This window comes from Panthera onca, chromosome E2 (assembly GCF_046562875.1).
Source record: "Panthera onca isolate mPanOnc1 chromosome E2, mPanOnc1 haplotype 2, whole genome shotgun sequence".
Lineage (NCBI taxonomy): Eukaryota > Metazoa > Chordata > Mammalia > Carnivora > Felidae > Panthera > Panthera onca.
Genome location: NC_138353.1, coordinates 14,855,116 through 14,869,419, shown reverse-complemented (window position 1 = coordinate 14,869,419; position 14,304 = coordinate 14,855,116). Strand labels below are relative to the sequence as shown.

General features: G+C 53.7%; 1 protein-coding gene across 3 annotated transcripts in view; it reads left to right on the top strand.

The window, feature by feature from the left end:
* Window positions 1-3,702: 3,702 nt before the first annotated feature.
* Window positions 3,703-14,304, top strand: part of PAK4 (p21 (RAC1) activated kinase 4) — a 45,016-nt gene continuing 34,414 nt past the window's right edge. For 2 of the 3 annotated variants that reach the window (XM_060651059.3, XM_060651064.3), the window contains exon 1: window positions 3,703-3,866. The gene's annotated coding sequence lies outside the window, so the exon portion shown is untranslated. The remainder of the gene's footprint in view (window positions 3,867-14,304) is intronic. The other variant, XM_060651066.3, reaches the window with a different exon arrangement.

Here is a 14,304-nt window from a genome sequence, read left to right as displayed (position 1 = left end):
AAAACAAAAAACCCCGAAACCCCCAAAACAAGCACCATGAACCTTCCTGTACGGGTCATCGCGGGAATATATGGATTCATTTCTCTGGAGTAAATACCCACGCGTGGGATCGCTGGGTCCTGTGTCTTCTGCGCTCTTTTTATGGCGGCAATCTTGTATTCCGTGACACGTTTCGAGCTCCGCTTGTCACCTTGTTTTATATTATCCATTGGTTCATGTGTTTATTATTTATCTCTCAAGCATTTATTCTCTGAAAAAGAAGAGAACTGGTTGGAAGCCTAGACCCTGAAGCCAGGCTGCCTGTGTGGCTTTGGAGAAGTTACTTAACCTCTGTGTTCCTGTTTGCCCATTTGGAGAATGGGAGTAACAAAAGTGCATGGGATGGTTGTAGGGATTAAATGAGGTGGTGCGTGTAAAGTACTTAGCACAGGGCCAGTCACTTGAGTGTCTGACTCTTGATTCCAACTCGGGTCATGATCTCACGGTTTGTGGGTTCAAGCCCCGCGTCGGGCTCTGTGCTGGCAGCTCGGAGCCCGGAGCCTGCTTTGGATTCTGTGACTCCCTCTGTCTCTGCCCCTTCCCCCACCCCTCTCACTGTCTCTCAAAAATAAATAAACATTTTTTAAAAATCTGCTTATTAGTGGGGTGCCTGGGTGGTGCAGTTGTCTAAGCATCTGACTCTTGATCTCGGCTCAGGTCATGATCTCGCAGTTTGTGAGTTGCAGCCCCGAGTCTGGCTCTGCGTTGATGGTGCAGAGCCTGCTTGGGATTCTGTCTCTCCTTCTCTCTCCCCCTCCCCTGCTTGTGTGCCTGCACTCTCTCAAAATAAATAAATAAACTTAAGAAATTTTTTTGAAAATATGCTTATTAGCGGACCGATGCAGTTCAAATCTGTGTTATTCAAGCGTCACCTATACATTCGCATATATTCCTTTGTCTATGTCTTTTTTTCTCCCTTTAAGAACAATTCCAAGAAGAAGAATTGCGTCAAAGGGTTGACAGCATTATTAAGTCTCTTCATGGATATTACCAAAAGCCTGCCCCAAGATCATAGTCCTATAAGTGGGGTATGAGAGTGGCTGTTATCTGGTATTCTCATCAGCACTAATTATGACATAAAAATTTTTCTGAGAGATCAAAAAAGGGATCTGTTTAAGAGTTTAATATCCATTTCATTCATTTGATTTGCCAATTCCATTTTTTTTGTATTTGTTGTATTTTAAATTCGTGTTCATGTGTTTTGCCTGTTTTTATGTTGTATGTTCATCTTTCTTACTGATTTGAAAATGCTCTTTACATATGAAGGACAGAAAGCTTTGTCTGCCATCTATGTATCACCACTCCTCTTTTCCCTTGATGTACTGAAATTTACCGTTTTTATGAGGCCAAGTCCTCCTCACCTGTTTCCACCTATTGGGCGGTCACCTCCTCGCTACCTCCTCCAGGAAGCCTTCTGGAGGAGGCTGATTTTTTCTCTCAGAGCCCTGAAGAAAGAGGGTCTAATTGCCCATCCTGAGGAAGCCCTGGGAGTAGGTCTACCACTGGGCTTGTTCCGGGGGTCTGATCTCTGACCGAGATCCCCAACTAAGTTCCAAGAGCCTAATGCCCTACCTTAAAAAGGGCCTCAAAGAGGCAAAGGCTACCCCCGGCCCTCCTCCCATCACTCCGACCTGGATCGCGTGCCGTCATCTTCGCTACTGGACTTGACTTTTAAAAAGCGGAGACTCTGTAAGACATACAGATTTCAAAAGAGCACAAAAGCAAGAATGTTTAATGCTGGCGAGGATACCTAAAAGTGCACGTTCCCTCTGAACGCTGGTGGGAACGTGAATTGGATCCTTGGAGCACAATTTGGCAGCCTGTGTTCCGGGCCGCCGGGAGGCAGCAGAGGGCAGGTAGCGAGAGCCTTGGCTGGGAATCAAAGGTGGGGAGGAGCCCTGGCTCTGCCCCATTAGCTTGTGTGACTTGAGCAAATAAAGTTACTTCTCTAAGCTTGGATTTCCTCTGCGAAGCGCAGGCACGAATAATCATAGCCCCTGTTGTTAAAATTACACAGCTTAGCTCCAGGCATGGCAACTGTTACTATTATTAAATCTTAAAGTTGTACATTTCCTTTGACCCAGCAGTTCCATTTGTGGGAATTTATTCAAAGGAAATAATTAGAGATGTGCACAAATATTTAACTGCTTGAATGGGGGGGGGGTATTATTTATAATAGCAAAATATTTATCACAGCTTCGATGTTCAACAAGAATGAGTGGTTAAACAAATCAGAGTTCACTGACAGGATGGCATCTGAAGCCATTAAAACTAATGCTCTCGAAGAAAATGACATGGGAAGATACTGGTGATATTTCCCATCTTGTTTTTAAAAACATATAAAATTCTTTATAAACATATGCCTCTGATTCTGTTAAAGACAAAAGGGGTAGGTAAACGTACAGAAAAAAAAATGACTCATGCAATCATCCATTCATTGCCTTCACAGGCATTAATTAAATGCCTACTATGTGCTAGACACTGTTCTGGTGGGGGGGGGGGAGAGGCAGAATGCACTCAGCGTTTAAGAGTATCTCTGTGGGGGTGGATTTAGGAATCATCCAACCACCCCATTCAGTAAATGTTTATTGATCATCTACATACCAACAGTGCAAGGGTACTGGGGCATGCACAGTGAAGAAAACAGACAAAACCCATGCCCTCCTCGAGCTGACATTTCAGTAGAGGGAACTACCAAAAAACAATAACTACAATTAGCTAATCATCTTGTTTGTTAGAAGGTGATTACAGCAGAGAAATAAAAAAAAAAAAAAAGCAGACAAAGTGAAGGGTTTAGTAGCTTGAGAGAAGGTTGTTTGCTGCTTTAGTTAAGGTGCAAAGGTATAAGATCACTGATAAGGTGATACAGGAGTAAAACACTGAAGGAGTCAAGAGAGGGAGCCCTGGGGTACCTGGGGGGAAGGCTACTCTGGACGGAAGGAACAGACAATGCAAAGACTTTGAGGTGGGAGAGCACCTGATATTTTTCTGGAAGGGCAAGGTGGCTGGCGCCCAGTGAGTGAAATCACAGGACAGCTTATCTGCGTTTAGCTTAAGGATTTTGTTGTTTTCTGGTAGTTTCATTTTTTTTTTTTTTTGACACATTATTCACTTTTTAAAAACTTATTAAAAAGAGTAAGATCAAATAGTGTCTTGATTTCAGGTCAAGTTCCTGAACTCAGACAGACTGTCGTTCAAAACTCATTATCTATGTCCTGTAATCCTGAGGCAGCTAGGTCACCACTTTGAGCCTCAGTTTCTTTATCCGTAAATTGGGTATTAACAATAAAATAGGGATTTAGCGAGTGTTTAGCGGAACGATGCAAGTAAAGCATTTGGTCGGGTGTCTGGCACATAATAAGTTCGTCATAACTGTTTCTGGCCACTATTGCGCATTACCGCTTTCCACCCACCAACTCTTTTTAGTGTAAGGTGGGTCTGTTACAAGAGAATAGTCATTTCCCCTTTAAGAACTCGATCCGGCAGGGAGCCAGCTTCCCGGCACCCTTTCCAAATTTTCCAATCCCCGCTTGGCATTTTCATCCCGAAGGCCTCCGATTGGACAATATGCACCAATCAGAGGCTGGAACGGGTTCTGCCAGCGGCCCAGCTCCGCCCCCGAGTGGGCCCTGCCCCCTGCCCGGTCAGCCCCGTTGCTATGGGGACTGGTGGGCGGTGAGGGGGGAAAGCCCCGGATGTTCGTTGGGGATTTAACATGGCGGCGGCAGTGGCCGCGGTGGCGGCGGCGCAAGAGAGTTGAGGGCCGTGTGAGGGTTCGGAATTCCGAGTCGAGCAGCTAGGCCGCGAGCGACTGCAGCGCCGATCCGGTAGGATAAACGGTCTGGCCAGGGGATTGGGGTGGGCCGGGCGATGGCGGTGGGAGATCGTTTACACAAGTAGGGGGCGGGGCCGCTGGGGTCAAAGTTCACTCAGGAGGGAAGGGTCGCGTCCGAGGGGTCGGGGGTCAATATTGCTGGGGAGGGTGGGGTAGGGGAGGTCAGAGGTCAAACTAGCGAAGGGGGCGTGGCGAAGGAGAGCGCAAATTTCGAAATTTAGAATGGGGCGCGTTCGAGGGGGCTCGGGGCGAGTGTCAAAAATGGGGGGTCAGAACTCATCACTTGAAGGCCGGGTGCGCCTACCAGGGTCAGAGATCACAGCTAAGGTGGTCGGTGGTTCGCAGGTTTAAGGCAGCAACCAGCGGAGCAGATGCATGAGATTTAGGTTGGGGGACCTCTTTTTAAGGGATCAAATGTGGGGCGTGGCCAAAGGAGGGCAAAGGTCAGAATCTGACAGATGATGTACCTGAGGGTCCAAAGTTAAAACCCTAGAGGGATGCATTGCTGGGGAGGACGGGAGGAATGTCCCAGAGAGAGGTCAGGGATGTCCTGGTGGAGTAAAAGCCCCCTCCCACAAATAATGGAAATAATAGCAAACACTTACAAATCACTATGTGCCAGTTCATTTAGATGCTTTACATGTGTTTAATCCTCACTACAACCTTACAGGGTTGGCACTATTATTAAGAGCCCAAGTGATTAGCCCAGGATCATCTAACGAATAAGTTGTGGGGTTGGGATTCAAACTCTGGAGTTCTGGGCGCAGAATGGTACGATGCTCTCAAACATAATCTTGTCTATCATTTAACGACGGCTAACGCTGTTCTCAGTGCTGTTTCATTCTACCACAATCTTGCGAAGTGGGTACCGGATAGACCCACTTTGCAGACGGGAAAACTGAGGCTCAGATAGCTTCTGCTGAGTAACAGAGGCCGATTCCAAGCTGGGTCTGACTGATTCCAGAGCTCCTGCCCCCAGTCCTCATACTGTAGATTGTTGAAGGTCTGTTCCTGGAAGCAGGGGGCCGGGCAAAGCTGAGCCACTCCCTGGACTGGAATGGATTGTCTCTGGGCTTCTTGGAAGGGCGTGATCTGGGAAGAGAAGTTCCCTCGGACCTATGGGAGTGGGGTGTTTGTGGGTGGCCCAGAGTTCAATGAGTCTGATGGGCTTCTGCCTGGAGAGGGTGTCCTTGAGTGGGACCCTGTACAAAGTTGAGTATTCTCTGTACTGAAAGCCCCAAGCTCTCACCTTGGTCCTCAGTCGCCCCCACCTCATTTCCTCCCCATCCCTCCTCGAGGTCCAACCCCACTGGCCTGTTTGCTGTTCTTACTCTCTGTGGGCACATGCCACCCTCCAGGGCTTTGACCTTCCTGTTCCCTCTGCCTGGAATCCTTTCCCCACCCTGCCCCCTCACTCCTAGTCACTCCACCCAGTTCTCACAGTCCCTCACACTCTTTATCTCACTATCTTGTTTTCTCCCCAGCCCTTTGCTCTGTTCTTACTTGGTTTTTCAGGGCACTGTTTGTTCCCTGCCTCCTCTCCAGAATGTGGGCCCCCCACGGCGGGAGTTTCTCCCATGTTGTTCCTTCCCTGAACACCCACCTGAAGCCCTGCCCGGCGGTAGAGGATGCTCGGCTGTTGGAGGTCAAACGATGGTTGCTGCTGGGCGCCAGGACCATAGCAGTGGAAGAGACACGGAATCCCTGGCCTCCAGGGGCTCTCGGCATCCCTTCGTGGGAGCAGACTGGCAGCAGACCCCCAGCCAGTGACACGTGGCTTCATCCGTACCCCTGGGGTGCCTGGCCTGGGAGGGGCGGTGGAGCAGGGAGGGGACGGGTACCTGCCCTGGGTCTGTGGAGCAGTACTGGGGACTGGTTCGGAGCGCGGGCGCTGGAGCCGGGATTCACACGCAGCTCCAGCGCTCACGGGCCGTGACTGTGGGCAAGTCGCTTAACTTTCTGGGCCTCCGTTTTCTTCGTCTGCAAAATGGAAATAGCGATAGTGGCCACCTCGTGGGATTGCCGTGAGGGTGCAAGGTGTAAAGCGCTTGACCCAGGACCTGGCACACGGTGGGCGCTGTGTTAGCGTTTGTCTTCCTTGGGAGGACCTCACTTTCCATCCGCCTCCTGGCTTTCTCAGCCAGCCGCCCCGCCCCCTTCTGGGCAGGGTCACTGGGTGGGCACACTGCCAGGCAGCCCCATGAGGTCAGCCCAGCCTCGTGCCCTCGCGGTTCCAGCTTGCTCAGCATCCCGGGCTTGGCACAGAAAAGGAGGGACGGGGCTTTGGCACTGGGGACCCAAGTTCGGGTCCCTGCCCTGTCACCGGCCGAGGGACCTTAGGCAAGTCATTTCTTACTTGCCAGTCTTATTCCTGACGATACATTTTAGACTAGGGAAGAAAGTGAAGCATTCAGTATAACAGAGCACTCCCCCCTCCAGCTGGGGCCTGTGAGGAGCTCAGAGCTTGCAGAGTTCATTGCCCCGCCCTGCCCCCTCCCCAGCCTCCCTGCCGGCGCTGCCCTGCACTGGATTTGGTGTTCAGCGCTCCTCTGCGGGTCTTCCTACTTTTACTGCCTTTGAGAGTGTTCCCGAATGAGAGCAACAGCCCTCAACCCTGGCTGCACACTGCAGTCCCCTGGAGAGCTTTCAAAAATGCCGTTGCCCAGGCCAGCCGTAGAGATTCCGACTTGGATCCGCTTGGGTCTGGGGTGGGGCTGGCATCAGTACGTGGCTCTGGTGGCCAGCCGGGGTTGACCGCCGCCGTTTTCCGGTTTCACGGATCATGTAAGTGGTATCCCGGTGAGCAGCCTGCTTTTCCTGCTCGCCGTTAGAGTCCGCCTGTTGCTCCGCGAGGATGTGTGTCGCGCTAGGACTCACAGCCTCGGCCGTGAGTGTTTCTTTTTGTGATTATGCCACACAGGAGTTACCTGTTCACCTCTTGGTGGACATTTGGGTGGTTTCCCATGGGACAGTGACAGTGCTGGGTCGAACATTCTAGAACGTGTTTCCTTGGATACTGTGGCCAGAGTCTCTCGCGGGCATGGGACTCGCAGTGGAACTGCTGGACCTTCCAAATTGCTGTCCTAAGCAGTTGTACCAGTCTGCTTTCCAACCAGGCTTGAGGGCTCCCTTCACGCCATGTCCTGCTTTGGGCGAGTTCATGGCCCCTGCTGAAATGGCTTTACTCAGCCATGAGATGGTGGCTTTATGCCCACCCCCCGCCCCCGGGCTGGCTGGGAGCAGTTGAGGAGGTGGTTCACGCGATGGGCTTAGCTGGGGCCTGACACCCACCGAGCCCCCACACCCAGGCTTTTGCCCTGTAGGGCATCCGGGGCAGTGACCACAGCTTTGACGCAGCTCTCCTGGGGAGGCATCTCTCAGGGCTGACCGTGGGGAAGGAAACCGTACTGACTTGAACCTCCTCAGGAACGGGGCAGGGAGGAAACAGGTGAAGTGTGGAAAGCGACAGGCAGAGCCTGTTACACTCCTTGTGTGTCTGACCACGGGTCCCACTGGCAACCAACACGGCCCTGGCCCTGCCTGCATGGATTTTAGCATACCAAGGACACGGGCCCCATCCCCAGACAATGACGGCCCAGAGCGTCAGGACTGGGATGGGGAAGCACAAGCAGAAGCGTCAAGGTTAGGATCCGGGAAGCACCTGGCCCAGCCTGGGGAGTCGGTGAGGGCCTTCTAGAGAAGGAGACATCTGACCGATGAGAAAGAGTGAGCCAGGCCTAGAAAGGAGGTGGAAAGAACAGAGCGGGTAGTGGGTATGGGAAGTGCAAAGGCCCTGAGATGGTCAGGTACCAGCACGGAGGCCAGTGTGACCAAGCAGGCACTGAGCTCAGGGAGGCGGGGAAGATGTGGCAGATATACGGGGGGCCGACAGGCTGAGGCGAGGAGTGTGGGTTTTGTTCTGTGTCTAATGAGGATCATTGGAAGGTTTCAAGCAACATTTGGTGTCTTTCTTTAAAAAAAAAAAAACAACTTTTTTTAAAAGTTTATTTATCTTTTTTTTTTTTTTTTTTTTTTTTAATTTTTAATGTTTATTTATTTCTGAGACAGGGACAGAGCATGAGTGGGGGAGGGGTAGAGAGAGAGGAAGACACAGAATCCGAAGCAGGCTCCAGGCTCTGAGCTATCAGCACAGACCCCGATGCGGGGCTCGAACTCACGAACCGCGAGATCATGACCTGAGCCGAAGTCGGACACTCAACCGACTGAGCCACCCAGGCGCCCCAAAAGTTTATTTATCTTGAAAGAGAGAGTGAGAGAGCACAAGGTGGGTAGGGGCAGAGAGAGAGGGAGAGAGAATTCCAGGCAGGCTCTGCGCTGTGAGAGAAGAGCCCAACTCGGGGCTCCAACTCATGAACCCTGAGATCGTGACCTGAGCCGAGATCAAGAGTATACTTAACAGACTAAGCCACCCGGGCGCCCCCATCCCGTTTCTCTTTTATAAGGGTTGCTCCTTTTGCCATGTGGGGCCCAGATCATGGGGGGCGGTGGCAGGGAGACCGTAGGAGGCTGCTGTAATAGTCCCAGCAGATGAGGGCGGAGAGGATGAGGGTGACAGTGATGGAGGAGGGATCTGTGTGCTGTCGAAATTGTGGGTACTTTCCACACATTAACCCACTGGATCTCCACAGACAGCCTACGAGGTAGGTACTGTTATTGTCCCCACTTTAGAGATGAGAAAACAGACCCAGAGAGGTAGGTGACAAGTCTAAGATTACACAGCAGGCAAGCGGCAGAGGTAGGACGTGAACTCCAGGCCTTCAGACTCTGGAGTCACTGCCTGCTGTGGCTGTCCTCAGTGGTTTGGAAGTGGTTTTGATGAGACAAGGTCTCTTCCTGTCCAGTTGGGCCTGACCCAGGCTCCTCTTTATTAGATGGAAGCTCCTTGGAGGTCTGTTCAACCTGGGCTGTTTCTGGGCCCCGGGTCCCTACCTCTCTCGGGGTCCCCCACAGCCCCTTCGCTCTCTTATCCACTGCCTCACCCCTCCTTGTCCTGCTGGCTCACAGTAGACCAGACTTCCTGGCCAGACGCCGGTCGGGGTGTCCCCAGCAGCTGTTTATCCCATCACCCGAGCCAGGCGGCCACAGATGCTGCCAGCAGGAAGCGGTCTCCTTCCAAGTCACGGCCAGGGAAATGGGACCCTTCCCGCCCCAACCACCCTTCCGGGGCTGGGGCTTGTTGTCCGCCGGCCGCCTTGGCCCACAGGAAGGTGTGGGGGGAGCAGAGGGGGGCAGAGGGGAGCTCTGCCAGGTCCCAGGGGAGCTGGCTGTGGCGGACGAGACAGAAGCCACCCCTCACCGCAGCCTGTCTCCTGGGGCCCTCTGGTCCTGCCCGGCCTTTCCCCAGGTGCTGCTGCCGTCCTCAGGGGCAGTGACCACTTCCGTGCCGGGGGCCACGCCATCCACGGCATCCCTGCTCCCTCTAGCTGGGGCCCCTGGGAAAGAGCCGGAGCCTCCCGGCCTCACGTTCCTCACCTGTGAAATGGGCCGTTGGGAGGGTTGTAGATCATGCTGGAAAGCGCTTAGCACGTTGCCCGGCCCACGGTGAGCTTGCGGTAACAGTTTAATAGTTCAACAATTTTAACAGTCTCCGTTTCCGTGCACCCCGTCCTCCTGGGCTGCGGCGTCCTCCTCGCGGGCTCCCAGCCTCCGGGGCGGCCAGGCCAGGCGCTGGCTGTGCTTTTTGAGCATCCTCGCGGTGGCTCTGCCCAGGGGCCCGGAGGGGGAGGGCTTAGTAACCTCATTTCTCTCTGCCAGCGTCTTCTTCGTTTTAAAGAGGCACGTTTTTGCTCCGTGTGTGCATTGTCCCCTACATAAGAGTTGCAAACCTCCGCACGGCACAGCAGGCTACAGGGTGACGAGGAAACCCCGCTCCGGGCCTGGCTGTCCGTCCCCTTCCCAGAGACAGCCATTGTTCCCGGCGTCTTTTCTTTTTTGCGACGTCTGTTCCTGCACACGATCTGCCCCCTTTTGTTTCTCCCCAGGTGGAGCCGACTTCCCATGTTGGTATTCCCTTGCAGTTTTCCCCCTTCCGTTCTGTGGAGCGCTCTCTGCGGCCGTGTGATGTCCCCTGATGCGCCTGTGTTCGCGTCAGTGGCCGTTCCCGCCCTTCCAGCCTTTCCCTCTTCTGGACAGGGCTTCACGCGTGTGAGCGTGGCTCTGGGTGCGGCTCTGGAGGCGGGCTCGGGGGTCTGAGGTGCCCACCCTGGTAGCTCTGCCCGTAGGGCTCTGGCCTGCCCGTTTACACCCCAGCCCCCCAGCCCCGGGGTCTGGTGGCTCCGAGGTTTCCTCGCTGGCGTTGTTGGGTGTTACCTGATACTTTGATCTTTGCCCGTCATGTAAGGTCCTGATTTTCGTGTGAATGAAATGGAGCATTTCTGTGTTTGTTGAAAGCCATCCAGGCTTCCTTTCCCGGGAGCTGTTTGTGGGATTTTTACTTTCCCTGAGAAGGGGAAACTGAGGCACAGGCTGGCAACCCCGGCGCAAATAAGTGGCAGATCCAGGACTCGAACCCCAGGCCCTCCTGGCTCCAGTCTGGAGTTCTTAACTTGAGTGACACGGTGGAGGCTGAGGGCATGGACTCTGGCGCCAGCTTTGCCCCTAGTAGCTGAGTGGTCACTTAACCGCTCTGTGCCGTGGCGTCCTTATCCGTAAAACGGGGACGACGATGGTACCTCGCCGAAGGGTTGTTGTGAGGATATAAATGCATAATCTTCAGGCAAAGTGCATCGAAGGCGCTCAGAGACTTAGCTGCTAGTGATAATACGCATAGTCTCACCCGATACCAGGACTGTTCACGGGCCTCCCTCTGCGTGCTCCTGCGGACTGACTTATTGGCCCCCGCCAGCACCCTCCAGATCGGGGCGTTACTCCCCTTCCACAGGGGAGGAGATCGAGAGCCCGGGAGACTTGCCTGGGGTCACTGCCGAGTCTGCCTCCTGACCACCTTGGCACACGACCTGTGCCACCCTCAGAACTAAGCCTGAGGGCTTAGAAGTCTCTCCCGCGCCCCCCCCCCCTTTGTGTCTTCCCGGGGTTCCAGGCCCTCCCTGCTTCCACCCCCAGGTGCCTGGGGCCTGGCTCTGGAAACTCCTGATAAAGTGGCATTGTGCTGCGGTTTCGGCCCGGCTCACTTCCCCAGTCTGGTTTCAGCCGCTCCCACACAACGGGAAGGGAAGCGGGCTGCTATCCTGGGCCTCCTCCCGCCCTCCTCCTGCCCCTTCCTCCCCTCCCCTCCCCTCCCCTCCCCTCCCCTCCACTCAGCAGTCAGTGCTGGGAATAGGGAGAAAGTAGGACATGGCCGGAGGGCAGGGCTCTTCAGCACCTGCCCCTCAGGTGAGGACCCCCAGGCCGGTCTGCCTCCTCTCTCCCTAGGGACCCCTGCTCTGCTGCCCGCGGGCACCCCCAGATCTTCCACAGCAGCCTGACCCCGGATGATTTGACTCCGAGATGCTGTGTGTGTCTATGTATATTTATGTGCGTTTATGATTCCACTACTTTTATACGTGTACCAATCGTGAAGCGTAATATGCCTCCGGAAATGCGCGTAAGCCTCGATTTCACATAATTATAGGAGGAACCGACACCTCACCACACCCGGGGCGAGACAGGACACCTCACCCTGGAAGCCTCCACCCCCACTCTCTCCATCACGACCCCAGGAGTGATCACCCCCCTGACCTTGGGGGTCCCTGCGTCCCTGCTTTTCTGGAGAGTTCTTACCAGGCATGCACCCCCCACCTTTGCCTGCTTTTGAACTTCACATAAATGGAGTCCTCCGGCGCGTCCTCGTTTGTGCCCGCCGTCTTTGGTCCGCAATCTGGGAGGTCCAGCCGTTGCCTCTAGTGTGGCAGGCCCCTCGTCCGCCGTCACTGCTGTGTAGTATTCTGTCGTTGTAATAAACCAGAACGGATCTCTCTGTCTCCTGCTGTGCAGGGTATAAATGTCCTCGAACTCGTCTGCTGGGGCACGTGTGCATGCTTTTTCCAGGGAATCTACCCAAGGTGCCTTGCTTGGGTCAGAGGTAGGGTATGGTACCAATGTGCACTACGCATCCTCACCAACGTTTGGTCAAACTTTCTTTTTTAATTTTTTTAAGTTTATTTGAGAGAGAGAGAGGCGAGGAGGGGCAGGGAGAGAGAGAGACTGGAGAGAGAGAGAGGATCCCAGCTAGGCTCTGCAACAACATCGCAAAGCCCCATGCGGGGCTTGAACCCACGACTGAGAGATCATGACTTGAGCCGACACCAAGAGGCAGACAGGACACTTAACCAGCACCCCCGGTCGGTCAAAGTTTTTAACTGAGCTTGGAACATTTTATATTCTGTTCTGCAGAAGTAACATGTGCTTGCTTATCATTGATTGGAGTCCTCTCGTTATTCTGTCCTTCCCATGTTCCTGTCCCTGCCAGCTCTTACCCGTCCTTCCAGTAGGAGTCAAGTGCTTATTCCTGAGTAGGTGCTGTCACCACGGGAACCAGAGGTGACCACAGTAGGTGGCCCTTAGTGTACCCTGTCTTAGTGCACAGACCTTGGTCAAAGGTCGACACACAGGTAAAGAAAGCCAGACTCCCAAGCCCCCGTCGTCCCCCAGTGACCCTGTCTCATCAACGGGCACCCCGTCCATCCTGTAGATCCGGCCAGGAGTCTGGTATCATCCTGACTCCTCTTGTCCTCTTCCTTCGCATCCACCATGGTAGGAAAGCCACTGGCTGTACCTTCAGAAGAGAACCTTTCACTCTCCCTGTGTCAGCCCCTACTTGATGCACTCTCTTCCCCCACCTCCTCAGTCCCCGCACCCCCGCTGCCCCCACAGTCCATCCTCCCATGAGGACAGAGGGAGCTGGGGTCACATCGTGTCTCTGCCTGCTGGGGACCCTCCTGAGGCTTCATCTCTTTGGGGCAGGGGTGGGGGGGAGGGCATGAGATCCTGGCCCAGCTTCCTTGCCAGCTTCCCCTTCTCTCCTGCCATGCTGTTCCTGGAACATTCTAGGCCGGGTCCTGCCTCAGGGCTTTTGGTTCATGCTGCTTCCTCTGTGACCTGTCACCGTCTCTTCCCGCCTTCCCCTGCTTGATTTTCTTTGTAGCACTCATCCTACATTACATTACATTAGGATTTGTGGGTCACTTGGCTTATTGTCCTCCCTGCCCCTCATAACTTGGCTTCATGGGCCGGGGGGTAAGCGTGGGAGACCCTTACCGTGTCCCTTGCTAGAACCTCAGCTTGATGTGTATGTGTCGTGATTGCTCAGTCAACGCTGGTGGACTAAATGTGAAAGCAGGAATGAATGAGCTGTGCTAAGCTGTGAGTGCTGTTGTCACCTGAGTGCAGTGACCAATGACGGGAGATCTGCCCCAGGTAAGGAGGGAACACCACTTGAAGGGTGGATAGAGGTTGGCTGGGGATGGGCATTTGAGGCTGGGAGAGCGCAGGGCCCTTCGGGGAATTGAAGGGTAGCAGTGTCAGTTCTGTGGTCAGTCTGGATTTTGAATGCAGACGGCCACGCGGGCCTCTCCACGTCCCGGTTCTTCTCTAGAATCGAGGCCACTCTGGGTGTTCTAGGGCATCTATGAAGTTCTGCTCCTAACATACTTAGCTGATGCCTGGCGTATGAATATGAACGTGATTGTGTTCGTTTCCCTTCCACAAATACTCTGGCCCTTTGTGGCCTCCAGGGACACAGTGGTTGGTGGATAAACAGATCCCGTTGCTACCCACTTGGCGTCTGCCTCTTGGACTTTCAGCCTTCTGGGGCATCCCTGCTCAGAGGCAGGGGAGGGCCTGAAATGACCTCAGGTCTGGGGAGTGCTTATTCCCCAGACTGATTAACAGGGAAAACGAATTGAAGGTTTGCACGTACCAGGCCCGGCGCCCCACGTAGCACTCCTGTGCGTCTGCTCAGTGCATCCCGAGATCCCAGAAGGTGGCCATGACTATTTGACCCCTTTCATAGAGGGTAAGGGTGGTACCAGTGGTGAGTGCTAGCCTGTCCTGCAAGCTGGTGCTAAGCAGGTCTGGTGGTATCTCCTCAGCCTGGCGATTTGCCTTTCCCTGGTGGCCGGCCAGGTGGAGCAGCCTTTCACCTGTTCCTGGGACATCTGGAAGCTCCTCTCTTGTGAAGAGCCTGTTCAAGTCACTTGCCCATTTTCCATCAGGCTGTCTGCATTTTTATTTGTCAGTTCTTTTGAGTTAAATCCTAGGTTCTGGATGAGAGCCTTTGTTTCCGAGATGCTGTACGTATCTTCTCCTGGCCTGCTGCCTGTCTTTTCGCCTTCTTTATTGTGTCTTTTGATGAACAGAAGCTCTTAATTTTAATGTGGTCAAATGTATCACTCATTTCCTTTACAGTTTTATAGTCCTGCTTCTCACCTTTAGTCTTTCTTTGTCCTGGGTGTGTGTGTGTGTGTGTGTGT